Raw genomic sequence first — 24,388 nt, forward strand, 5'->3', positions numbered from 1 at the left:
TGTCACACGGTCTATGATTGAATCCCATGGAACTATGACTTTATTTTTTAACAAACATTTCTTTGAAAAAATGAAACGTTTCCCTTGGTCAGAGATTAAATAAAACCTCACTTTTTTAGGTTTTACTGTGCAGAGTGAGGTTTTACCTCACTTTTTTTGAGCAGAAGGTTTACTGTGACCTGAGAAGGGCCGGCATCCAATCACGGTGGTAAATACACACAAGCTCTCACTCATCTGAGCTACACGGCTACCAAGATGATCTCGGGTGCGCCGAGCTGGTACGGAACATATTGAACTGATCGATGGCGAATTGTCTCTCAGACAGGCTTTTCACCTCTAAGCTCCCTGACTGACAGTGATCAGCTAGGTAGTGAAACAGTCAGCTGCTTCTAAGCCTTAAACAGCTGCATCTCGGCGCTTCCACGGATGAGATGATTTGAAAGCCGAACATCACCCATTGGGAACACCTTACTATCACTAGTTTAAGAGACTCTTAAGGTCTTGCAGAGGTGCCTGTCTAATAGCATGCGCTTTGCAAGCTATAGGTGTTTAGGCTGAGGCAGAATGCCTAACAAAATGTTTTTCTAAAGGTGTGTCCAAGTGGCTGCAAAAGGACAACACTCCCGGGGCACTGTGGCTTAGTTGGTTAAAGCGCCTGTCTAGTAAACAGGAGATCCTGGGTTCGAATCCCAGCGGTGCCTTCTTTGTTCTGTCTTCTTGAACAGTACTGGTCATTATGGACAACCGCCTACGGCTAGACTTAATTAAATGCAAGTATTTATTTCCTGTCTTTAACGCGACTTGTTTTTCTTAAAATGGATGCAACTTGCAAAACATGAAATACAAACCTTGCTAATCAGCGCTAGCGGCTGGCAAAAAAAAAAGAAGTCAGCAATGTTTTTTTCTTTAACCTTAACCCTACTAATGGAGAAGAGTTAAACGACCGAGTCTATGCAGCTTAAACGGTGCGCACGTCGGGTTCTTAGCTGGTAAATCACGCTCACCCCAGTCCTTAATCTTTTAAAGAGGATACAAAATTGAACCTAGTCGCCACATCACATACATCCTGTTCAATGATAAAAAGGTAACATCTATCCTCGCTCCAGACTAAATATCACGTTGAGGGCATATTTTTTTTCACTTTACCGTGAGTCGGGCTCGGCTGCACAGAGGAGAGAGCAGAGCAATGAGGTCACGGGGACAGGGGAGTCACACGCTGGTGGTTTGAATACGCGGAAGATCACTGAGGGATCCACAGTATATGGACCCTCCGTGCGCCATCAGTCCGCACTCCGGACTCTGAATCCTGCCATCCGAGTTAAGATCTCGGCGGAACCTGAGGCACAGTTCCTTCTTAAAACGTAATCTGGTGAGCATTTCTAGAATCGTACTTGTATAGATGCAGCCTTTAATGTGTTGCTAGGTTAAAATTGATGACTTCTTGTATTTCAGTAGGCAACTGCCCTCTTGATTTCGGATTTAATTTCTTTATTACAGGGGCGCTTTTATGATGACAGAGTCATGTTCAGGTACTTTGCTTGATTGAGGAAGCTCATTTCGGACTCTGTGATCTGCTCACCTGGAAAGGTCTGCTGTACTACTACAAGAGAGAAGTAGAGTCTGGAAGAAGGGACAATTTTATGATGCTTTGGAAGGTAATGTTTTTTTTTTCTTTGAAATCGAAATGAATCAGAATAGCAGTGCAAAAGACAAACTCTTTGGTTTGGTTTAAAGAGATATGGTTTTAAAACAGACAACATGTAGAAAACAGGTGTTTCTCACTTTTGGAAAAGAATGGACCGGGGGTAATATTTTACTAGTTGCAGGGCTGAGCTCACTGGGTTACAGTCCTGCAGTGTTACACCAGGTCCAGTGGCGCAATGGATAAGGCGTCTGATTACGAATCAGGAGATTGTAGGTTTGACTCTTACCTGGCTCGGGTCATTTTTAAACACATCGGGCTGCTCCCTAAGTAGTCTGTGCTACTTACTGCATTGTAATCGTACCCAGTAAGAGATTTCCTTCATGTAAATGAACTACACCTGACAGCTTTAGAAAAACACCTGGGCTCAGTACGGTGCTGAGAGCTCAGCGTTGCTGTTCTAATTAGCACGCACTGCATCGGCTATGAGCCCGAACCTTTCAATTATTCCGATCAGTAAGTCAACACGTAGTCCACATGAACGGTAGAAATATTCTCTTGTCTGTCTCTTGTTTGTATAGAACTGAATGTCCCTGACAATGTACTGTTAGTTTTAATTGAAGAACGGCATTTGTGTTCAAATATACCAGACAAGTTTATGTAACTGCTCATGCGACACTCAGTTGTAATTAGTCAAGAAATAAAGTCGAACAACAGCTGCGGGTTTGATTCTGAACGTATCAGATTGCAGCGCCTTTTACTTCCATTGACAAATGATAGAGATTCGAAGAGAGATCCTTCAGACCAGCAAGCAAACCCACGGCTATTTCGGTTTTCTATCTAGGCAACGTTGGTGTTTGCAATAGCATACATGAAAGCGTGATGCAATTTCTGTGGCTACATTTGTTGCACGTCATGCACAGTAAGAGTGTTTCTAACACCAAATAAAAAGTCAACAATTAGCGATCACGCCTTCTCCTCAGTTAACCCACTGAAACCCTTGCTGTTAACAGTTCTTTACTGCGTGCTTTACCAGCACCTACATATCGTGTCGGTTCTTTCAGCTTTATTCATTAGGTTTTCAAAGGCATAAGCAGAGCACCAGAGGTGCGAAGGCAAAGTGTGTGGTTATCTGAAGAATTGATGTCCATGGCAGCAGGTCCAAGCGATTTCGCGTTGTTATAGTACCAGGAAAGGAGAAGCGGCACTTCGCCTCTGCCGCGCAGGCACAAGGCGACACGCGGCAGACGCCGGAGTCGGCAGGTTTCGAACCTGCGCGGGGAGTCCCCAACGCATTTCGATCCCATCGCCTTAAACACTCGAGCACGACAAATGCGAGCTCGCCGCCGCCGCATTCCTCCTATAATCAAACACGGACTGCGAGGTGGCTGCGGATACCTTTTTAAAATTGCTCTCCGTTAAAAAAAAATACCTTTCACAAGATACGTGCCGGCAGACAGACACACCTCAGAGGGTTTAAGGCTGGCTTCACGTTCAAATGATAAAGTCCCCCCGTCCGGATGTCAAAATGCAACTTTGGCAGACAGAACAAACATCAACAAACCACAAATGTGGACAAGGATTTTACAAGCTGCACCACACTGCACTTTCAAAAGCATTTACGTTCGTGTTAGACGCAGGACTTGCCTTTGATTTGCGCGCTTACGAACGTCATGGAAAACGAAACAAAACTAAAGCCCTCAGCTCCTGCACGTGATTATAATGGCGTTACGTGTCGAAGCAGTAATTTACGTCATCCTACCACTGCAACACGGGGAATAGAGAGAAATGAGCACACGCTACGAATCGTCTCAATCACTCCCTAGAGTCGTAAGGCGCATTGAAGGGTGCACCCCCATCATTAATCGTTGCGCCTCTGTGAAAGGAAAGCTCTTGGGCAGTCTTTGAAACAGCTCGGATGAAACACTTGATTGCTTCCATGTGCATCTGGAGCCCACCCAGTGGGCAAAAGACGTATAATATACGTCTATTAAACGCATACCTTTTACGTCTAAATGTGGTCTACAATTCGTCTAGAATGAAATTCTAATATACGTCTAAAGTTATACGTCAATTATACGTCTATGTTTAGACGTTCATTATACATAAATGGTTGGAGTTCTATTATACGGATAAATTTAGAGGACTATTATACATATATGGTTGGAGTTCCGGATAACTTTAGAGGTCTATTATACGGATAACTTTAGAGGACTATTATACGTATATGGTTAGAGGTCTATTATACGTATAACTTTAGAGGTCTATTATACGTATATGGTTAGAGGTCTATTATACGTGTAACTTTAGAGGTCTATTATACGTATATGGGTAGAGGTCTATTATACATCAAAGATAGATTTTATAGGTGTAGAAACAAGTAAACCAAGCCAATGATTAGATTTAGAAATGTAGAAATGTACTATTTTAATCAAAATAATATTAAGAAAGATCTGTATGTATTCAGATAGTATTATTATTGTTCATACTTACTCGTCAAAAGAGGATTGCTGAGATATTTGCGGATATACTTCTACGTTTGAAAAATGTGTCCAAAATTGTGACCAACGAATACTAGCAATGCATTGTGGTATATAACCGGAAAATATGCTGGGTTCGATATTTTCTCAACGTATGCGTTTATTAATGTTGTCGATATTATGGTTGAAATATAACATTGATAATACATCGCGGCTATGTGCCCCCTGCTATGAGCTGATGTGCAATTTTAACGCATGTAGTTAGTAAGGATCGGTCACTGTTGTATGGTATTATATATAATGACATTATGGAATAGGATGGGGACAGGCCTGGCATCACGGGGGGAGGGGGGAATGTTGCCCCTTCAGTTTTGGGCAAAAAGATTTACCTAACTTAATTTGCGCCCTAAAAAAATAGTTGTACTTTGTCAATGGTCAGACAACACTAAATGACAGGAACAGTCACTCAGTCTGTTTGATGGGCAGGAGGGCTATCCGTCCAGGAACTGCACATATCAGTGTCGTTATTGAGTGTCAACATTACGATCCTGTTTGCTCAGGTGGACCGATTCCTTGCAGTAGTTTATCATTATACTTAAAATCGTTATATAACTAGGACTAGTTATAGCAGTCTGTGCTTTCTGTTGGTTTTACAACATTTTTTCTTAACGATTCAGAACGTCCATGTAGCTGCAAAAATGAACGCTTATGGTACTTTTCGCTCCAGGCAATACTCTCCAGTGAGAGTGACGAAAAATGTGAAACTGAACTTCATCGCAAATACCAGATTGCTAGTCGATATCTTCTATCATAAAGCACTAATTAATGGCATAGCTGCGAGATTTCATTTGGGTAGCTGCACCGTACAGCTCCGTTTCAACCGAAATATCACCCCCGCTCAGAATTTCAGACGCCCCCCTACAGATTTTTCCCCGGGCACCGCGCACTGATGGGGGACGGGGTTTCCAGGAAATGGTATCAACTTTTCTCAAGAAAATAAAAATAGAAACTCTATAGGCACTCAAACATTTTACTGTTTTTTTTTCAGGCAGGTGGCAAGACCCCTCCGCAAAACCCTTGTATGCCAAGCTGTGGGCATTGATTCGTCGAATATACGTATATTCACGGCGAAAATACGGCTATACGTATATATACGTCGCCTCGACGTATAATCAACGTCGAATTGCAACCGTAAAATCGACGACATTAATAAATGCATATATAACGTCGAAAACACATCTAACACTAGGAGTATACGGCACTCTGCACAGTGTACGAAGTAAATTATTTTCGCAGTAATTAATTTACACGTGTATAATAAATATAGTAAATATAATTAATTACTGCGAAAATAATTTACTTCGTACACTGTGCAGAGTGCTGTATACTCCTAGTGTTAGATGTGTTTTCGACGTTATATATGCGTTTATTAATGTTTATTTCACAGTGTCGTGCACCTTTTCATTGCTCTCGCTTTCAGAGCCTCCGCACGGCACACGACTCGACATCAGGAAGCACATTGAAGTGAAAGCAGGGAGCGCTGCGACATGCACTGTGCAGATCCCGCCACACTAAGAGGTATATAAGCGTCAAAGGCAAGTCATTCCGAGTTGGTCGTTTGTGTTTTCCGTTCAGACGCGAAATGCTGAAATGATCTCTCGGCTCCTCGGTTGTCATTTCTGCTCCGTAAAGGAATCACAGCACGCGTCGCCTTCCAGCACGCTGGGTCGGGACACGATGCCGGGGGTCGGAGCGTGTGATGTCTTCCTCGTTAGTATAGTGGCAAGTATCCCCGCCTGTCACGCGGGAGACCGGGGTTCGATTCCCCGACGGGGAGTAGCTTTTCTTTTACCTCCTTAGAGAAAGGACTGCCTTTCACTTCTCTGTTTTCTAACACAGCGTCGTGCACCTTTTCATTGCTCTCGCTTTCAGAGCCTCCGCACGGCACAAGACTCGACATCAGGAAGCACATTGAAGTGAAAGCAGGGAGCGCTGCGACATGCACTGTGCAGATCCCGCCACACTAAGAGGTGAGTGGGTCTGTTCGATGCACAAAGAACGCTTTGATAAGCGTCAAAGGCAAATCATTCCGAGTTGGTCGTTTGTGTTTTCCGTTCAGACGCGAAATGCTGAAATGATCTCTCGGCTCCTCGGTTGTCATTTCTGCTCCGTAAAGGAATCACAGCACGAGTCGGCTTCCAGCACGGTGGGTCGGGACACGATGCCGGGGGTCGGAGAGAGTGATGTCTTCCTCGTTAGTATAGGACCTGTCACCTGTCCCCACCTGTCACGCGGGAGACCGGGGTACATCAGGACGCGCATTGAAGTGAAAGCAGGATGCGCTGCGACATGCACTGTGCAGATCCCGCCACACTAAGAGGTGAGTGGGTCTGTTCGATCACAGCGCTAGGCGAATCCCCAATCCCCTTTTGTGCGTGGCGACAGAAGAAGTCTGGTCTGTTTCCGCCCGGTTTCGATCCGGGGACCTTTCGCGTGTGAGGCGAACGTGATAACCACTACACTACGGAAACTGTGGTCAGATGTGCCCAGCGGCCCAGCGCTGAGCTTCGCCAATGCGATTCAGCTGCTTCCAGTGCCTTTATTGGGGTGCGCTGATGGACCGTGCTCTCTCTCCAGAGACCAGCACGCCTGTCATGGACGGAGCAGGAAAGACGGCGCCACATTCTACAGCCCTCTCCACGCAATCGACGAAATCGGGCTACTGAAGTGGAGAAAATCGCCTCTCCAGAAAGTGCAAATATCATCTTGGAGAGTATAAATCCTATTGCCGAAGGTCAGCCCTGTCTACCAGAGTGACCCTCCCACCTCCTGCAGCGATGGTCAGCTCGTCTCACACGCGAGAAGTTTCGGCTGGAAACAAGCGCCCCCTCTTCTCGCACGTTTTGCACGTTGAGTAGTTTTAATGCGGCTCCTTCGTACACAGTGCTGATCTTTTGGAAAGCAGGAGGCAAAATTGACACGTTCCCATACCGGGAGTCGAACCCGGGCCGCCTGGGTGAAAACCAGGAATCCTAACCGCTAGACCATATGGGAGTGCACAACCCTGCTATTCCGGGCATCATGCAAGCAAACTACATAAATATGAGAAAACACGCAAGAGAGTTGTCACTCAGAGTGTCGAAGGGTCGATGTATACTGGGGCTCAGTTGAAATGCAACGTCAGGACTTTCCCGAATTATGTCACACGAAGAGAGCACAGCCTTTTCCGCCCTGCCACGTGTGTATCGGTAACTCGCCGTGATCGTATAGTGGTCAGTACTTTGCGTTGTGGCCGCAACAACCCCGGTTCGAATCGGGGTCACGGCAGAATAGGGGCGTCTGCTTTTACTACTTGCACGAATGAAGGCAAAAAAAAGCCAATTGATGTGAACGAACGGCGCTTTACAGAGGAGTACTGCCTGACTGGATCGTTGATGAACGACAGAGACCACTCCGACCTCTTCTCGGGTTTCTTCAATGACTTACTAAGGATCTTCTTCACATTCGCCCATGCAGGGGAAGCCAGTTACACCAAAGCAAACGCAGGAAAGTGCAATTCAAGCAGAGACCAGGAGGGACTTGTTTACACCGAGAGTGGTCGGAGAATGGAACAATGCGCCCAGCCCTGTTGCTGGAGCCGATTCTTGATGAGATCTTGGGCTCACTAAGAAGCCCCCGCTGGATGCTAATCTTTCTGTTGTTCTTGCAGGTCCTGCGCTGCTTTTGAGCCGACAGAGCTCGTCCTGATCTGTCGGCACAGCCCAATTGCAAATGATCGGCTCCGCATACAGAAGGAACGTGCGTTTGGTACAAGAGTGCATGAAGGCACCGGAAATACATTGGGAACAAATGACCGGTCGCTCAATACCTCTGTGAAGTACAGGAGCGTGCAAAACGAGGCTGTTTCCACCCGGTCTCGAACCGGGGACCTTTCGCATGTTAGGCGAACGTGATAGCCGCTACACCACGGAAACCTGCAGGGACTGCTGCTGGTGTCTCGCTTGCGTTTCGGGCTGAGAAAGGGACGCGTCACTTTAGGCAGGGTGCGCTGGAGAGAGGAACAAAGGGCGCGATGAAACAAAACACCGAAACCCGGGATCTTTAGATCTTCAGTCTAACGCTCTCCCAGCTGAGCTATTTCGGCGGTGCACAGAGCCCACAGCCACCTGCTCCAGCCTTCCTGTGTTGCGGCATGAGCGCACCAAGAGTAGCGGGAGAGTGTTGCAGGAACGTCACTCAGAAGGAAAGCCACCCAGGTGCGCCCTCTGAGCTCTGTCCAGCGCATCTTCCTTGCATGGACTCCTGCCTGCGACGGGCAGGAAACAATTAGCAAGAACAGAACAACACCCCATGGGTGTCTCATGACCACACCTTAGGTTGTGACACGTGCAGGTGTGAGGGGTTGCCGGGGCTACTTTGGAGCAGAGCTTGGGCGGAGGGAGGGCGGGAAAGCAGACAAAGAGGTGACACCTCAAGGTCTGCACGATCACAGCTCTCCGCCGCCCCAGGCTTCCGCTCGATAAGCTGCTGGACACACCCGCCCCTCCTCACACAGACCGTGGAAAAGCCCCCGAGTCGGAGGGCTCTCTCTTCCTCCCAGGAGCTCTTGGACACGACGCACAGACAGGGTGCGGGGAGCCGCCGCCTGCAAACACGGCTCCAGGCAGGACTCCACTCCGTAGGAGCCGCAGAGCAGAGGAGATGGGGGCAGCTTAGCTCCTGTGCAGAGACCTGAGCTGCTGTTGCTGCAGACGCTGTCTTTTCTGCACTCGGGGTAGGAGTGAATGTTGAGTTGCCCTTAGAAATGAAGCAGAGTACTTCAACGGCACGGGTGTGTGTGTGTGCGTGCGCCTTGGTGATTCTGGGAGACAGATCGAACCTGGGCTAAAAGAGAGGAGGCTTAGCCCTCTTCCATTTGTATCTGCTAGGCGGCGCAGTTGTCGTGCACAAAGAACGCTTTGAAAAGCGTCCAAAGCAAGTCATTCCGAGTTGGTCGTTTGTGTTTTCCGTTCAGACGCGAAATGCTGAAATGATCTCTCGGCTCCTCGGTTGTCATTTCTGCTCCGTAAAGGAATCACAGCACGCGTCGCCTTCCAGCACGCTGGGTCGGGACACGATGCCGGGGGTCGGAGCGTGTGATGTCTTCCTCGTTAGTATAGTGGCAAGTATCCCCGCCTGTCACGCGGGAGACCGGGGTTCGATTCCCAGACAAGGGAGTAGCTTTTCTTTTACCTCCTTAGAGAAAGGACTGCCTTTCACTTCTCTGTTTTCTAACACAGCGTCGTGCACCTTTTCATTGCTCTCGCTTTCAGAGCCTCCGCACGGCACACGACTCGACATCAGGAAGCACATTGAAGTGAAAGCAGGGAGCGCTGCGACATGCACTGTGCAGATCCCGCCACACTAAGAGGTGAGTGGGTCTGTTCGATCACAGCACTAGGCGAATCCCCAATCCCCTTTTGTGCGTGGCGACAGAAGAAGTCTGGTCTGTTTCCACCCGGTTTCGATCCGGGGATCTTTCGCGTGTGAGGCGAACGTGATAACCACTACACTACGGAAACTGTGGTCAGATGTGCCCAGCGGCCCAGTGCTGAGCTTCGCCAATGCGATTCAGCTGCTTCCAGTGCCTTTATTGGGGTGCGCTGATGGACCGTGCTCTCTCTCCAGAGACCAGCACGCCTGTCATGGACGGAGCAGGAAAGACGGCGCCACATTCTACAGCCCTCTCCACGCAATCGACGAAATCGGGCTACTGAAGTGGAGAAAATCGCCTCTCCAGAAAGTGCAAATATCATCTTGGAGAGTATAAATCCTATTGCCGAAGGTCAGCCCTGTCTACCAGAGTGACCCTCCCACCTCCTGCAGCGATGGTCAGCTCGTCTCACACGCGAGAAGTTTCGGCTGGAAACAAGCGCCCCCTCTTCTCGCACGTTTTGCACGTTGAGTAGTTTTAATGCGGCTCCTTCGTACACAGTGCTGATCTTTTGGAAAGCAGGAGGCAAAATTGACACGTTCCCATACCGGGAGTCGAACCCAGGCCGCCTGGGTGAAAACCAGGAATCCTAACCGCTAGACCATATGGGAGTGCACAACCCTGCTATTCCGGGCATCATGCAAGCAAACTACATAAATATGAGAAAACACGCAAGAGAGTTGTCACTCAGAGTGTCGAAGGGTCGATGTATACTGGGGCTCAGTTGAAATGCAACGTCAGGACTTTCCCGAATTATGTCACACGAATGTTTGCACGAATGAAGGCAAAAAAAAGCCAATTGATGTGAACGAACGGCGCTTTACAGAGGAGTACTGCCTGACTGGATCGTTGATGAACGACAGAGACCACTCCGACCTCTTCTCGGGTTTCTTCAATGACTTACTAAGGATCTTCTTCACATTCGCCCATGCAGGGGAAGCCAGTTACACCAAAGCAAACGTAGGAAAGTGCAATTCAAGCTGAGACCAGGAGGGATTTGTTTACACCAAGAGTGGTCGGAGAATGGAACAATGCGCCCAGCCCTGTTGCTGGAGCCGATTCTTGATGAGATCTTGGGCTCACTAAGAAGCCCCCGCTGGATGCTAATCTTTCTGTTGTTCTTGCAGGTCCTGCGCTGCTATTGAGCCGACAGAGCTCGTCCTGATCTGTCGGCACAGCCCAATTGCAAATGATCGGCTCCGCATACAGAAGGAACGTGCGTTTGGTACAAGAGTGCATGAAGGCACCGGAAATACATTGGGAACAAATGACCGGTCGCTCAATACCTCTGTGAAGTACAGGAGCGTGCAAAACGAGGCTGTTTCCACCCGGTCTCGAACCGGGGACCTTTCGCGTGTTAGGCGAACGTGATAGCCGCTACACCACGGAAACCTGCAGGGACTGTTGCTGCTTGCGTTTCGGGCTGAGAAAGGGACGCGTCACTTTAGGCAGGGGGCGCTGGAGAGAGGAACAAAGGGCGCGATGAAACAAAACACCGAAACCCGGGATCTTTAGATCTTCAGTCTAACGCTCTCCCAGCTGAGCTATTTCGGCGGTGCACAGAGCCCACAGCCACCTGCTTCAGCCTTCCTGTGTTGCGGCATGAGCGCACCAAGAGTAGCGGGAGAGTGTTGCAGGAACGTCACTCAGAAGGAAAGCCACCCAGGTGCGCCCTCTGAGCTCTGTCCAGCGCATCTTCCTCGCATGGACTCCTGCCTGCGACGGGCAGGAAACAATTAGCAAGAACAGAACAACACCCCATGGGTGTCTCATGACCACACCTTAGGTTGTGACACGTGCAGGTGTGAGGGGTTGCCGGGCTACTTTGGAGCAGAGCTTGGGCGGAGGGAGGGCGGGAAAGCAGACAAAGAGGTGACACCTCAAGGTCTGCACGATCACAGCTCTCCGCCGCCTCAGGCTTCCGCTCGATAAGCTGCTGGACACACCCGCCCCTCCTCACACAGACCGTGGAAAAGCCCCCGAGTCGGAGGGCTCTCTCTTCCTCCCAGGAGCTCTTGGACACGACGCACAGACAGGGTGCGGGGAGCCGCCGCCTGCAAACACGGCTCCAGGCAGGACTCCACTCCGTAGGAGCCGCAGAGCAGAGGAGATGGGGGCAGCTTAGCTCCTGTGCAGAGACCTGAGCTGCTGTTACTGCAGACGCTGTCTTTTCTGCACTCGGGGTAGGAGTGAATGTTGAGTTGCCCTTAGAAATGAAGCAGAGTTCTTCAACGGCACGGGTGTGTGTGTGTGCGTGCGCCCTGGTGATTCTGGGAGACAGATCGAACCTGGGCTAAAAGAGAGGAGGCTTAGCCCTCTTCCATTTGCTACTTCAAAGTTGTACAACCCATTTGTATCTGCTAGGCGGCGCAGTTTATCGTGCACAAAGAACGCTTTGAAAAGCGTCCAAAGCAAGTCATTCCGAGTTGGTCGTTTGTGTTTTCCGTTCAGACGCGAAATGCTGAAATGATCTCTCGGCTCCTCGGTTGTCATTTCTGCTCCGTAAAGGAATCACAGCACGAGTCGGCTTCCAGCACGGTGGGTCGGGACACGATGCCGGGGGTCGGAGAGAGCGATGTCTTCCTCGTTAGTATAGGACCTGTCACGTAGACCTGTCACCTGTCCCCACCTGTCATGCGGGAGACCGGGGTACATCAGGATGCGCATTGAAGTGAAAGCAGGATGCGCTGCGACATGCACTGTGCAGATCCCACCACACTAAGAGGTGAGTGGGTCTGTTCGATCACAGCACTAGGCGAATCCCCAATCCCCTTTTGTGCGTGGCGACAGAAGAAGTCTGGTCTGTTTCCGCCCGGTTTCGATCCGGGGATTTTTCGCGTGTGAGGCGAACGTGATAACCACTACACTACGGAAACTGTGGTCAGATGTGCCCAGCGGCCCAGCGCTGAGCTTCGCCAATGCGATTCAGCTGCTTCCAGTGCCTTTATTGGGGTGCGCTGATGGACCGTGCTCTCTCTCCAGAGACCAGCACGCCTGTCATGGACGGAGCAGGAAAGACGGCGCCACATTCTACAGCCCTCTCCACGCAATCGACGAAATCGGGCTACTGAAGTGGAGAAAATCGCCTCTCCAGAAAGTGCAAATATCATCTTGGAGAGTATAAATCCTATTGCCGAAGGTCAGCCCTGTCTACCAGAGTGACCCTCCCACCTCCTGCAGCGATGGTCAGCTCGTCTCACACGCGAGAAGTTTCGGCTGGAAACAAGCGCCCCCTCTTCTCGCACGTTTTGCACGTTGAGTAGTTTTAATGCGGCTCCTTCGTACACAGTGCTGATCTTTTGGAAAGCAGGAGGCAAAATTGACACGTTCCCATACCGGGAGTCGAACCCGGGCCGCCTGGGTGAAAACCAGGAATCCTAACCGCTAGACCATATGGGAGTGCACAACCTTGCTGTTCCGGGCATCATGCAAGCAAACTACATAAATATGAGAAAACACGCAAGAGAGTTGTCACTCAGAGTGCCGAAGGGTCGATGTATACTGGGGCTCAGTTGAAATGCAACGTCAGGACTTTCCCGAATTATGTCACACGAAGAGAGCACAGCCTTTTCCGCCCTGCCACGTGTGTATCGGTAACTCGCCGTGATCGTATAGTGGTCAGTACTTTGCGTTGTGGCCACAACAACCCTGGTTCAAATCCGGGTCACGGCAGAATAGGGGCGTCTGCTTTTACTACTTGCATGAATGAAGGCAAAAAAAAGCCAATCGATGTGAACGAACGGCGCTTTACAGAGGAGTACTGCCTGACTGGATCGTTGATGAACGACAGAGGCCACTCCGACCTCTTCTCGGGTTTCTTCAATGACTTACTAAGGATCTTCTTCACATTCGCCCATGCAGGGGAAGCCAGTTACACCAAAGCAAACGCAGGAAAGTGCATTTCATGCAGAGACCAGGAGGGACCTGTTTACACCAAGAGTGGTCGGAGTATGGAACAATGCGCCAAGCCCTGTTTCTGGAGTCGATTCTTGATTAGATCTTGGGCTCACTAAGAGGCCCCCGCTGGGTACTAATCTTTCTGTTGTTCTCGCAGGTGTTGCGCTGCTTTTGAGCCGACAGAGCTCGTCTTGTTCTGTAGGGACAGCCCAATTGCAAATGATCGGCTCCAGGTACAGAAAAAACGTGCGTTTGGTACAAGAGTGCATGAAGGCACCGGAAATACATTGGGAACAAATGACTGGTGGTTCAAGACCTCTGTGAAGTGCAGGAGCGTGCAAGAAGAGGCTGTTTGCACCCAGTCTCGAACCGGGGACCTTTCGCATGTTAGGCAAACGTGATAACCACTACACTACGGAAACCTGTAGGGTTTGTTGCTGGTGTCTCGCTTGCGTTTCGGGCTGAGAAAGGGACGCGTCATTTTAGGCAGGGGGCGCTGGAGAGAGGAACAAAGGGAGCGATGAAACAAAATTCCGAAACCCGGGATCGAGCCAGGGACCTTTAGAACATACTTTCACGAATCGTTAGAATATGTGCGTTTGATCATCAATTGCTTAACAACCACATTCGTTCGACTTGAGCCATCAAGCTCATAGTTTTCAAATCTTGAAAGCTGTCATTGAGCACATCATAGTCTGCAGTACGCCCCGTAACTTGCGTACTTCAACAGAAAGAAGAGCAGACAGCTCCATAAATATGCGAGGCGCAGAGAGTGCAAGGCGAGCCGCACACGTTTCGGTGGCTGAGAGAGGGCAGTTTTTGCTTCTGCATTTCCCAAGTAAGGACGCATGACAACAAGCGATCGCGGTGCTCATTTACGACATAGTGGTGATGAGTTTTCAGTACGTGTTCTTTTGAACGAGCAATGAGGTTGCTGCCTTGGACAGCTGACTGCACGCTCTCATTGTGCCACGTGATGAGTATTCACCAGGCTCGTTCAGTCATTAGTCACATTCCATCGTTTGCCATAAGCAGATGCTGCAAGGTGATGTGGATATCAGTCCCCAGTCTTGTGGACGAGGACAAAAAGAGCACACAAGAGCTCAGCCGGGAGTTGAACCCGGGACCTCCCACACCCTAAGCGAGAATCATACCCCTAAACCAATGAGCCACGGCAGCGCTTTCTATTTTATTCTGTCAGCGAGCTTGAGGACGGGGGAGAGGCGTCATTCGCTCGTCCAGTCAGACCTTCATCAATAAGTCAAGAAAGCCGCAATTACACGACTGCCTTGCAGACGAAGGGCAGTGAACTGCACCCGGTAAGAGGGGAACAAGCGGCACTAGGCGACACCGAGGCATGAGCCCCAGTGAGGGGGGTTAGGTTGCATGGTACAGCGCTCGCTTTGCACGCGAGAGGTAGCGGGATCATTTCCCACATCCTCCAGGTGTGTGTTTAGAGCTTGATGTGCCGAAAGGTGTCCTTTAGCCTGTGGTCACACCTTGCATGGAGAGCGTCATGCAGCTGTCAATCATTTCGCAGCCACACCCCTCTTCATCTTCTCTCTGCCTTAAGCGTCTCCGCCACTCTCTCTTGACATTTCATGTCAGCATGTCAGAAGTCTGAGTGACGTTTTTAATGGCTGAGTGAGGGCACGATGCTGAAGCAGAGAGGCCACTTCAGCCAGAGAGACTTGTGCTAGGTGAGATCTGAAAAACGGACTCGCAACAGAAACAGACCAAAAAAGTATCGGTGAGATCAAAAGGCAAATGCAACATCCAGCAGAGGGCGTCTAAAGATTAGGGAACGGGCGACTGAAATCCATATGAGGCAAACTTTCCGGCTGTGCACTGCAGCTGGCCTCGTTGGCGTAGTTGGTAGCGCGTCAGTCTCATCATCTGAAGGTCCTGAGTTTGATCCTCACACGGGGCAGGGCTGCTTCCTCTCTTGCTCTTTTCAAACACTTGCGGCAACTGTTCGCTCATAACCACGTCTGGAATGCGTGACCTTTACACGGGGGAGAAGCAACGCCGCATCCCTTTTCTAAAGAACATTCACATTCAGAAATAAGTCAAGAAATTTGCCATTACTTTTGCTGTCAGCCTGCACATGTTGCCAAAGAAAGATTCACTCGGCGTCAACATGACAGAACAGCGATCACTTGAAAACACTGTTCCACACTCCGTAAGCAAGAACTTCAGTGTTTGCAGTCACCCGATATGCCGATAGTCAAAGGAGCACAAAACACGAAGCGTCAAAAGACAAGATGAGTTGATGGAAAGAGCGTTGAATTGATGAGCACAAAAGTTCAGCTCGTACAATAGGCAACGAAGGTCCCGGCGTCATCATCGCACTTGAAAGGACTGCCTTGCAGACTAAGGGCAGTGGGAGGTTGCTGTTTTGAGATGGAGGCATTGGGATGGTGGGCCGAGATCTATTCTTCTTAAGGAATTCTTCATCGTGAAAGATCGGTCCACAGGTCATCCAAAGAACTTACAAATTTTTTGGACTCAGGGAATCACGTGCTTCCGGAAGGGAGTGAAGTGCTCAAACACATGACATGCCCCCTTGATCTCACATGCACAATTCTGCTGCAACATGCACAGCTACCGTCCACACCAGGCAGTGGGGCTTCAGCAGAATTTGCTACGCCACCTGCAATTACATATCCAGCTGCACACATATACATGGCCCCTCTGTCCTTTTCAGGATCTCAAAAAAAAGCATAGCGTGGTTTTCCTGCAACCCGATTGACCGCATCTCCCTCAGAATGTGCCCCGTTGCATTCATTGCTGAAGCAGGACGGAGGCTAACGGGCATGCCAGAACAGTTAGGCTCAGCGATCTCTCCAAAATATTGTGGTTGTAGTGGAAGAAATATGGTTTAAATTGTACCTTGGCATTTCAAACTCTCTCTAGAATGTTATCCATTTCTATTTTATTTTGACAGTAACTGGCTAATGACACTAGATGAAAAGAGAAGAAAGAAAACACAACGTTTCGGCCGTGGAGCCTTCTTCAGGTGTGAGGGCTCCACGGCTGAAATGTTGTGTTTTCTTTCTTCTCTCTTAAGCATGGAATAGACCTATTACTTGTTCCTTTGCAGCCTACGCATGCTGACACAGCTCCCCACCTGAACTGCTAATGATGCCTGGTAGTTTGTGGTACTTGGGTATTGTCTTATGTTTGCTCAAACTGCATATGTGTGATTGCATATTTTTGGGTATTTTCATATGTCAATATTTAATTCACTGACATTCCTGTATGCTTGGAAGAAAGGTAGATTGGATTTGGCACAGGACGCCTGCCCATATTTGTTGATCATTGTTGGGCTGGAAAAACAATGATAAAAAGTGTATGAAAAAAGCTCTCTCCAATATTTCCCTTCTCTTTGCCATGGTTACACTGCCCGTTCTTTCCGTCTTTTGTCCTTCTACAAAGATTCCAGGGCTCTTTTTCCACCATAATATCAGAATTTTTTTTTTCTCTTTTAAAGGCTGTAGGTGGGGTGTGATGGACTGTACCACTATCATCGAAGATTTTTTCAGGACACATCGCAGTTCCATAGTAGAATTTATCAATAGTACAATTCCATAGGACATTATTTACCAACATATTACCCAGTGTGAGACTCTGCCAGTAAACCTCAGAGCATTGAGTTCTCCACTGATAAAGATGGCTGTCTGAAGTCATGAAATCCACTGCTGGGATGCCTGAGAGACAGTAATTGAATCTTGGCTGGAATTAGGCTTTCTATTAGTGTTGATCTTTGGGAATTATGTGGTAAAAAGGGAAAACTCCTTTACTTTAGTCACTTTGAATGTTCACATGTACAGAACCTGCAAAACTAAGCAATGAAAAAAATCCATCACCACTCTCATGATAGCATAACTCATAGTCTCTGCTGTTATGTAACAATACACACTTTCAATTTTCTTATCGCCTGTCTCCAGAGAGAATGTTGTTAGTGCTGATGACCTTGAATAAGACCTTGTTGACTCAGATTGATTTTGTTCTCAGATTATTCCTGGCAGGACTGAGTTTCTAGGAAATGAAAAGTGAAAGAAAAAGTACAGAAGATCAGCCCTTGAATATACAACATTGTGCAGTGAGATTGTTAAATGTATTAGCTGCTATCCTGTGCTAGAGCCTGTCGTGGTAAGCAGTGGATGACAGGATCTAGCACAGATACTAATGAAACACTGTTAATGAAAGATAAAACACTTGAGTCTTATTTTAGTTTTCCATTTCCCTTTCATTTGTGATGTACTGTACAACAGGCCACAGAACATGCACAAAAACAGATACAATATGCACACATTCACACCAGGCAATGACAGTCTGCCCAGTCAGAATCTGAGCTGAGGTATCAGAATTCTGAATTCCCTGAATTCTGTCATGGATCATCCACAATAAGGGCAATGTTAGAACACGAGGATCCCCAGGAGAGAGCCTAGTAACATAAATCTTGGAGCAAAAGCAGATGATTAACTTCATAGTTTGTGTGGTTAAGCCAAAGTTGAGCATGAGGATATGTGAGTCACCATTCTTAGAAATGGATCCAACTTCAGACAGGCGTCAAAAGTAAGAGTATACAGTGCTGGGGCAATGACACTTCAATGTTCAGAAGGATAACAAGAGTTTTAATGCATTGAAATTGATTTTCTGGTGATGCACACTGTCCTGGAACTATTAATTTTTTAAGGATCACTAACTGACGTCAGACAGCTGCCAATTCTCCAGACTGGAAGGATGAACAGTTTATCCTCCTAGGTACCATATTTCCATATTTCGAAGCATTGGAATAATACATGTCATACAGCAACATAAAAACAGGAAGACAAGTATCACAGCCCCTATAATCGGTGTTAGTAACTTAAAAGAAAAACATTCCCCCTGGCCCAAACAGTGATTCTAACCAGGAGAGAAAAGCCGGTGTATCTTTTATGCCTCTCTCTTTATTCACCTTGTCTTTTAGTTCTTTCAAATGCTGAATAGCGAGCGTAAGATTTCCGTAATCATAGTCATTAGCTGGAATATATGTACAACAGGAGTCTCCTACTAAAGCATAGACTCCTCCAGATGCTGCATTTTGAAGGTCCAGCACGAACCTGTTCTGAAGTGCCATTAATCTAACTCCCCTTAATTCTTGTTTGATAGCGTCTAAGCCTTCTAACGTGATATTAATAAAAGAGTACATTTCATAAAAAGTCGCATGGGTGAGGCTGTAGAATGAGGCATTAAAGCACATATATAACAAGATGCATTAAATTTCTTTAACTTTACAGTATGATTTATAAATTTATACCACAAATTACTCATATCCCCCTCATTATCAGTTTCATTCAGCCAGTTTGTATACAAAGACGCTTCGTGTTTAGTTTCTTCCTCTTTTGGGGTGGTGACAGGCTTCTACATAAAAAGGAAAAAGGCTTAGCACATCAGTCCCAAGCAGGTTATCCCCATCTGTCCTTGTGGAGACATCACTCCTGCACTTTGCTCAGTTCGTTTGTGACCTTTTTACAGTGGGAAGCATGAATCCAGGGCACCATTTCTGTGACCTTCACAGCAGTGGCAGTGGTCAGCAGCACCTGGTACAGCCCCCTCCACCTGAGTGAACACCATTTCTTTTTCCTGAAGTCTTTCACCAGAATCCAGTCTCCTTATTCACTCATTAGTTCTTACAGCACAGGTAAATCCCTGTGGGCTGGAGCCCAGCATAATCCTAGGCTTTTTTGGTCAACATTGGTCAACAGATTGGTCAACAACTGGGTAATAACTCTTAGAAAAATCTACAGATTGTTCCCCTGCCTCAGCTGTGACGTTTTGTAGAACAATTCTAGCTGAAGTTGTAAAATTTCTCTTTGTTCCGTTCCTGCAAAACATCTTATTATGAACAAACAAACCACAATAATCATTTGCATCTAGGGGAATCACTCCCAAGGGTAACCCCCCTTAAAGCTATATTGTTCTACCCATCAGGTTCTGCCACTAGATAAGAGAACCTTTCCCATGAAATCATTTTTTGACCTTCATGATCCCTTCAGGGCGTACAATTAGCACAGAAGCAGCAGCTTTAGTCCACATGTTTTTCAAACAGGATATTAACGATATGATCATAACGAATAATACCAGACCCACAAATATGTATTGAACCAGAGACCCTCTCCATGTTCCTAGCACAGACTGTAGCCATGCACCAATACCCCAATCATCTGGATTGCAGGATTTACGAAGAAAATTATTTTCGCAGTAATTAATTTATTATATTTACTATATTTATTATACACGTGTAAATTAATTACTGCGAAAATAATTTACTTCGTACACTGTGCAGAGTGCCGTATACTCCTAGTTGCGGCACACACGATACATACAGTAAAAAGCCTGTGTTAGATGTGTTTTCGACGTTATATATGCGTTTATTAATGTCGTCGATTTTACGGTTGCAATTCGACGTTGATTATACGTCGAGGCGACGTATATATACGTATAGCCGTATTTTCGCCGTGAATATACGTATATTCGACGAATCAATGCCCACTGGGTAAACTCTTGAGCAAACTCTGAACCAGCTCTAAGGAAACGAATCCGATTAGACGTTACTTTGACTCATCTTTTTACGCTCAGTGCTGGATTGCTCAAACTCCAGCTAGGGTTAGGGTTAGCATTCCCACGCTACTTAGACACTTTGTTTACGCTCAGTGCTGGATTTTGGGAACTTCAGGACGAGTGGGAATTTTCTCCTATCTGTCAATTCTGTTTTGTTTTGGAGACTCTTGGCTGCCTATGTTGTACAGTGCAGCGTGAAGGAAACATTTTCCAAAACTGTGTCAGCTCAAAAGTTGTAAGAAAACCTCTCCAGCTGCTTTAACTCTCTTCATTTTTGTGATTTAATGTGACACTCGATGTATAACTGGAGCCTCACATATGCAAATGGTGAGGCTCCAGTTCGACACCACTTTACAGTATCTGACAAAAGCATGGCAGACTGTGCCATGACCGGCAGATAACTTCTGCATATTTTTACCATATTAAACATTGGAAATCCAACCACTTGCATTTGTGACACTTGATTTTGAATCCACCTAAGACACTCTTAAATCTTCAAACACTTTTCTCTTCTCCCGCAACACTCTTGTCTGTCGGCACTATGTGGCAGCGTTGCATGACAACCCATCTCACCACGGAAAGGAACCTAACAGCTTTGGTAAGAAAGGAGAAAAGGACCTGGCCCGTACGATTAGGCGTTATTAGCACCACGCTCTAACCAACTGAGCTAACCGACCTCACGACGGTGGTCCTCTCTGTGCTGCAAAAAATCGAACTCAGGGAATTTCTTTTGCCCTCCTTTGAATAGAAAGCCGTGTAATTCAGTGTACGGGCTTTCTCGTGCAGTTTCATGGTTCTTGTAACCCAAATCCTACACTGGCCTGAAGTGTCCCCCTATTTCACAGCATTTTTCAGCTGATTTAAAATGTACCTAAAGGAGAAGCGTTATTGAAGACCATCAATTACCAAGAGCTTTTGTCAAAGGTTTTGGTGGTCATTTTTAATGACCACAGAGCACTATGACCTCGGTTTTACATCTCATCCGAAAGACAGCGCCCTTTTACAACACAGCGTCTCCGTCACTATGCTGGGACATCGGGACCCGCACAGACCTCAGGGTGAGCGCCCCCCCGCGGGCACCATTAACACCGCTTCCAGCTGGAAGCTTTGTTTTTCCCTGTAGCTTACACTCATCCGGGTACTGACCTGGCTCACACCTGCTTAGCTTCAGTGGGTTTTCAGTTGCGAGTTGCAAGGGGATGCAAGTGATGGAGCCGCTCGTTGCAAAAGCCACTGCATTGGCCGGGAATCAAACCCAAGCCTCCCGCGTGGCAGGCAAGAATTCTACCACTGAACCACCAATGCTCAGTGCCTGGGCCTTCAAAAAAGACGCTTTTTTGGTGCTCTGTGCAAAAAGCGTCGACATATGCTTCCAGCTGCAAAATGCCATTCGCGGATGCTGAAGAATTTATTTCCAAGGCAGCGGGTACAAGCGATTGGACGTTTTAAGACCACCAGGAACAGCAAAGAGGCGCGCTTCTTTGCTTGCACCGGAACACACCGACTGGAGGCGGACAACGTAATCGGCAGGATTCGAACCTGCACGGGGAGACCCCAATGGATTTCTAGTCCATCGCCTTAACCACTCGGCCACGACTACAGAAAGCCCCGCTGCCGCTGCGTTCTTGCTACAATCTTACCTGGATCGCGAGGCGCCGGCGGAAGCCTATTTCAAAGTCGTTCTCCGTTTCAAAAAAACATTTCCAAAATACAAGCCTTGCAGACAGACACGCCTCAGAGGACTTAAGGGTGGCTTCATGTCGGAATGATAAAGTCTCCCCGTCCGGACATGAAAATGCCACTTTGTTACACACAAAAAAAGAATCAACAACAGAGAAATGCCCACAAGCATTTGAAAAGCCGCACCACGTCGCACTTGAAATAGCTCTTACATTAGTGGTAGACGCAGGAATCGCCTTTTTATTTACGCTCTTACCAACGCGATGGAAAGCAAAACAAAGCAAAGCAGAGCAAAACAAAACGAACAAACGAAAACCCTCACGTCCCGCACTTGCATATAACGCCGTTACGTGCCCAAGCGGTATTGTACGTCATCCTAGCACTGCACGCCGGTGCGTATGGTATATGGGAACGAGCACACGCCACGAATCGTCTCGAATCACTCCCTACAGCTGTAAGGTGCCTAGAAGCGTGCACCCCCAACATTCTTCTTTGCTCATCTGTGAAAGGTAAACTCTTGAGCAAACTCTGAACCAGCTCTAAGGAAACTAATCCGATTAGATGTTACTTTGACTCATCATTTAAGGGATCCTTGTTAATTGGAGAAATCAATGATTTCGAATGAATTCTGAATGCGTTAAAAGACAGCTATACACAGAAAACATGCAGGACACTGCTCATGATGTTTCCCTAGCCGAAACAGTGCGTTTTTCCAAGCCATCTGACCAAGCCTGCCCACTGAAAACTGCAGGAGATCGTGTAAAGACGTTCAAGTTTGTAACTACTGCACGCACAGGAAGCAGAATAAATTCCTCTATTCAAACTGTCAAAGGTTTGCTTTGCGAACGCTGCAGGACATCGCACAATCTCTTTTGAACAGGGACAAACGATTTCTTATGGGGCGCAGTAAGTACAGACGTTTAAAAAGCTCCACTCATGCCAATGATGCAGCATGAAGAAGCGCAACCTAAAGTTTGCATTCCTAGCACTGTTGCATTCCCCGCATCAGTAGCTAAGAGAATATAATTTACGACTCTTGTTAATGCAGTTTCAGAAACCAGACTGAAATTTCTCAAGTATATTATTTGAATCCATTTGATGTTGGGCAACAACTATTCTTTCAAGACTTTTAGATTGAAATGGGACCTTTGAGACAGGCCTGTAGTTGTTAAGAACTTGTGGATCCAAATTTGACTTCTTAAGGAGCGGTCTAAGAACCACTACCTTAAATTGATCATGTACGACGCCTGACGCAAGCGATGCATTCATCATACTAATTATAGGTCCTGCCAGTCCTTCGAGGGAATCTTTGACTAGCTGAGTGGGGATGGGATCTAGCAAACAGGTGGTTTACTTTGTCTTACGTCTGTGTTCATGAGTCCACCATAAGAAGAAATCTGAACAGGAGTGGTGATCATGCGAGGTCACCACGGAGGAAACCACTGCTCTCCCCCCAAAAAAAACCACCACTGCCCCTCTCAAGTTTGCTAAAGACCACATGGATGTTCCACAACTCCTGGAACAATGTTCTGTGGACAGACGTGACAAAAGTTGAACTTGTTGGTAAATGTGCACAGCGTTATGTTTGGAGATAACAAAGCACCGCATACCAACTCCAAAACCTCATCCCACCTGGGAAGCATGGCGGAGGCTGTACGGCTTGCAATCATCGAGGGACCGATGAATTCCGAGATGTATCAGGAAATTCTACAGCAGAATGTCAGGGTGTCTGCCTGTGATCTATAACTCAAAAGACGCTGGGTCATGCAGCATGACAAAAACAAAGGAGTACATCAACAACAGAGTGGCTGAAACAGAAGAAATTCCGTATGTTGGGATGGCCAAGTAAGAGTCCTGACCCCAATCCCATTGAAGTGCTGTGGCGTGATCTGAAGCAGGCCATTCAGCGCAAGACATCCCAAAAATATACATGAACTGAAACAGTTTTGCATAGAGGAATAGGCCAAAATACCTCCTAACCGCTGCTCAGGTCTGACAAGCCGCTACAGAAAGTGGGGGTTGAGGTTTTTGTCATAAAGGAGGTTCCACTAGCTCCTTAATATAAGGGTTCACGTACTTTTTCCATCAATGACCTTGATTGTTTAAACCATTTGGTCAATAAAGAAACAGCAATGTCAAATGTTGGGCGTGTGTTGTTTGTGAAATCAGACTCTCTTTATTAATTATTATGACTTAGATAAAGATAAGATCACATGTTAGGAGCCATTCATGCAGAAATCCACATCATTCTGAAGGGCTGTTTACAAAAGTTTTTCTCCCAACTGTATGTGAGAGAAAAGCAGAGACGCTCACTGAGTAAGGTGGGGTTGCAGCTTTGCAAATCACAAGGACATTTGTATGCTCAAAATGGGACAGGAGCATCCCAGATGGGACTCAAACCCACAATCCCTGGCTTAGAAGGCCAGTGCCTTATCCATTAGGCCACTGGGGCACACTGGGTTGGGTCGATCACGCTGATGAAGAGCCAGTTTAGTTTTCCTTTGCTTTTTCAAAGGGATCCCCAAAATTAGGGAAGTTAGGCAGCAGAAGGTTTACTGTGACCTGAGAAGGACCGGCATCCAATCACGGTGGTACACACACACACGC

The 24,388-nt window shown here is 47.3% G+C and overlaps 11 non-coding genes across 11 annotated transcripts; 3 read left to right on the forward strand and 8 right to left on the reverse strand.

Annotated features, from left to right (window-relative positions):
• The first annotated feature begins 627 nt into the window (after positions 1–627).
• On the forward strand, positions 628–701 carry trnat-agu (transfer RNA threonine (anticodon AGU)). The gene has a single exon. It is a non-coding gene; the product is annotated as a tRNA-Thr (tRNA).
• A 5,186-nt stretch (positions 702–5,887) lies between these two features.
• trnad-guc (transfer RNA aspartic acid (anticodon GUC)) lies at positions 5,888–5,959 on the forward strand. Its single transcript has one exon. It is a non-coding gene; the product is annotated as a tRNA-Asp (tRNA).
• Positions 5,960–6,580: 621 nt separating this feature from the next.
• Positions 6,581–6,653, reverse strand: trnav-cac (transfer RNA valine (anticodon CAC)). Its single transcript has one exon. It is a non-coding gene; the product is annotated as a tRNA-Val (tRNA).
• Positions 6,654–7,104: 451 nt separating this feature from the next.
• Positions 7,105–7,176, reverse strand: trnae-uuc (transfer RNA glutamic acid (anticodon UUC)). The gene has a single exon. It is a non-coding gene; the product is annotated as a tRNA-Glu (tRNA).
• An 847-nt stretch (positions 7,177–8,023) lies between these two features.
• On the reverse strand, positions 8,024–8,096 carry trnav-aac (transfer RNA valine (anticodon AAC)). Its single transcript has one exon. It is a non-coding gene; the product is annotated as a tRNA-Val (tRNA).
• A 2,038-nt stretch (positions 8,097–10,134) lies between these two features.
• trnae-uuc (transfer RNA glutamic acid (anticodon UUC)) lies at positions 10,135–10,206 on the reverse strand. Its single transcript has one exon. It is a non-coding gene; the product is annotated as a tRNA-Glu (tRNA).
• Positions 10,207–10,914: 708 nt separating this feature from the next.
• Positions 10,915–10,987, reverse strand: trnav-aac (transfer RNA valine (anticodon AAC)). Its single transcript has one exon. It is a non-coding gene; the product is annotated as a tRNA-Val (tRNA).
• A 1,935-nt stretch (positions 10,988–12,922) lies between these two features.
• On the reverse strand, positions 12,923–12,994 carry trnae-uuc (transfer RNA glutamic acid (anticodon UUC)). The gene has a single exon. It is a non-coding gene; the product is annotated as a tRNA-Glu (tRNA).
• Positions 12,995–15,349: 2,355 nt separating this feature from the next.
• trnam-cau (transfer RNA methionine (anticodon CAU)) lies at positions 15,350–15,422 on the forward strand. The gene has a single exon. It is a non-coding gene; the product is annotated as a tRNA-Met (tRNA).
• A 6,197-nt stretch (positions 15,423–21,619) lies between these two features.
• Positions 21,620–21,701, reverse strand: trnas-aga (transfer RNA serine (anticodon AGA)). Its single transcript has one exon. It is a non-coding gene; the product is annotated as a tRNA-Ser (tRNA).
• A 2,459-nt stretch (positions 21,702–24,160) lies between these two features.
• On the reverse strand, positions 24,161–24,233 carry trnar-ucu (transfer RNA arginine (anticodon UCU)). Its single transcript has one exon. It is a non-coding gene; the product is annotated as a tRNA-Arg (tRNA).
• Positions 24,234–24,388: the final 155 nt, after the last annotated feature.

Source organism: Lepisosteus platostomus, unplaced genomic scaffold, assembly GCF_059453375.1.
Source record: "Lepisosteus platostomus isolate fLepPlt1 unplaced genomic scaffold, fLepPlt1.hap1 Scaffold_80_H1, whole genome shotgun sequence".
Classification (NCBI taxonomy): Eukaryota; Metazoa; Chordata; class Actinopteri; order Semionotiformes; family Lepisosteidae; genus Lepisosteus; species Lepisosteus platostomus.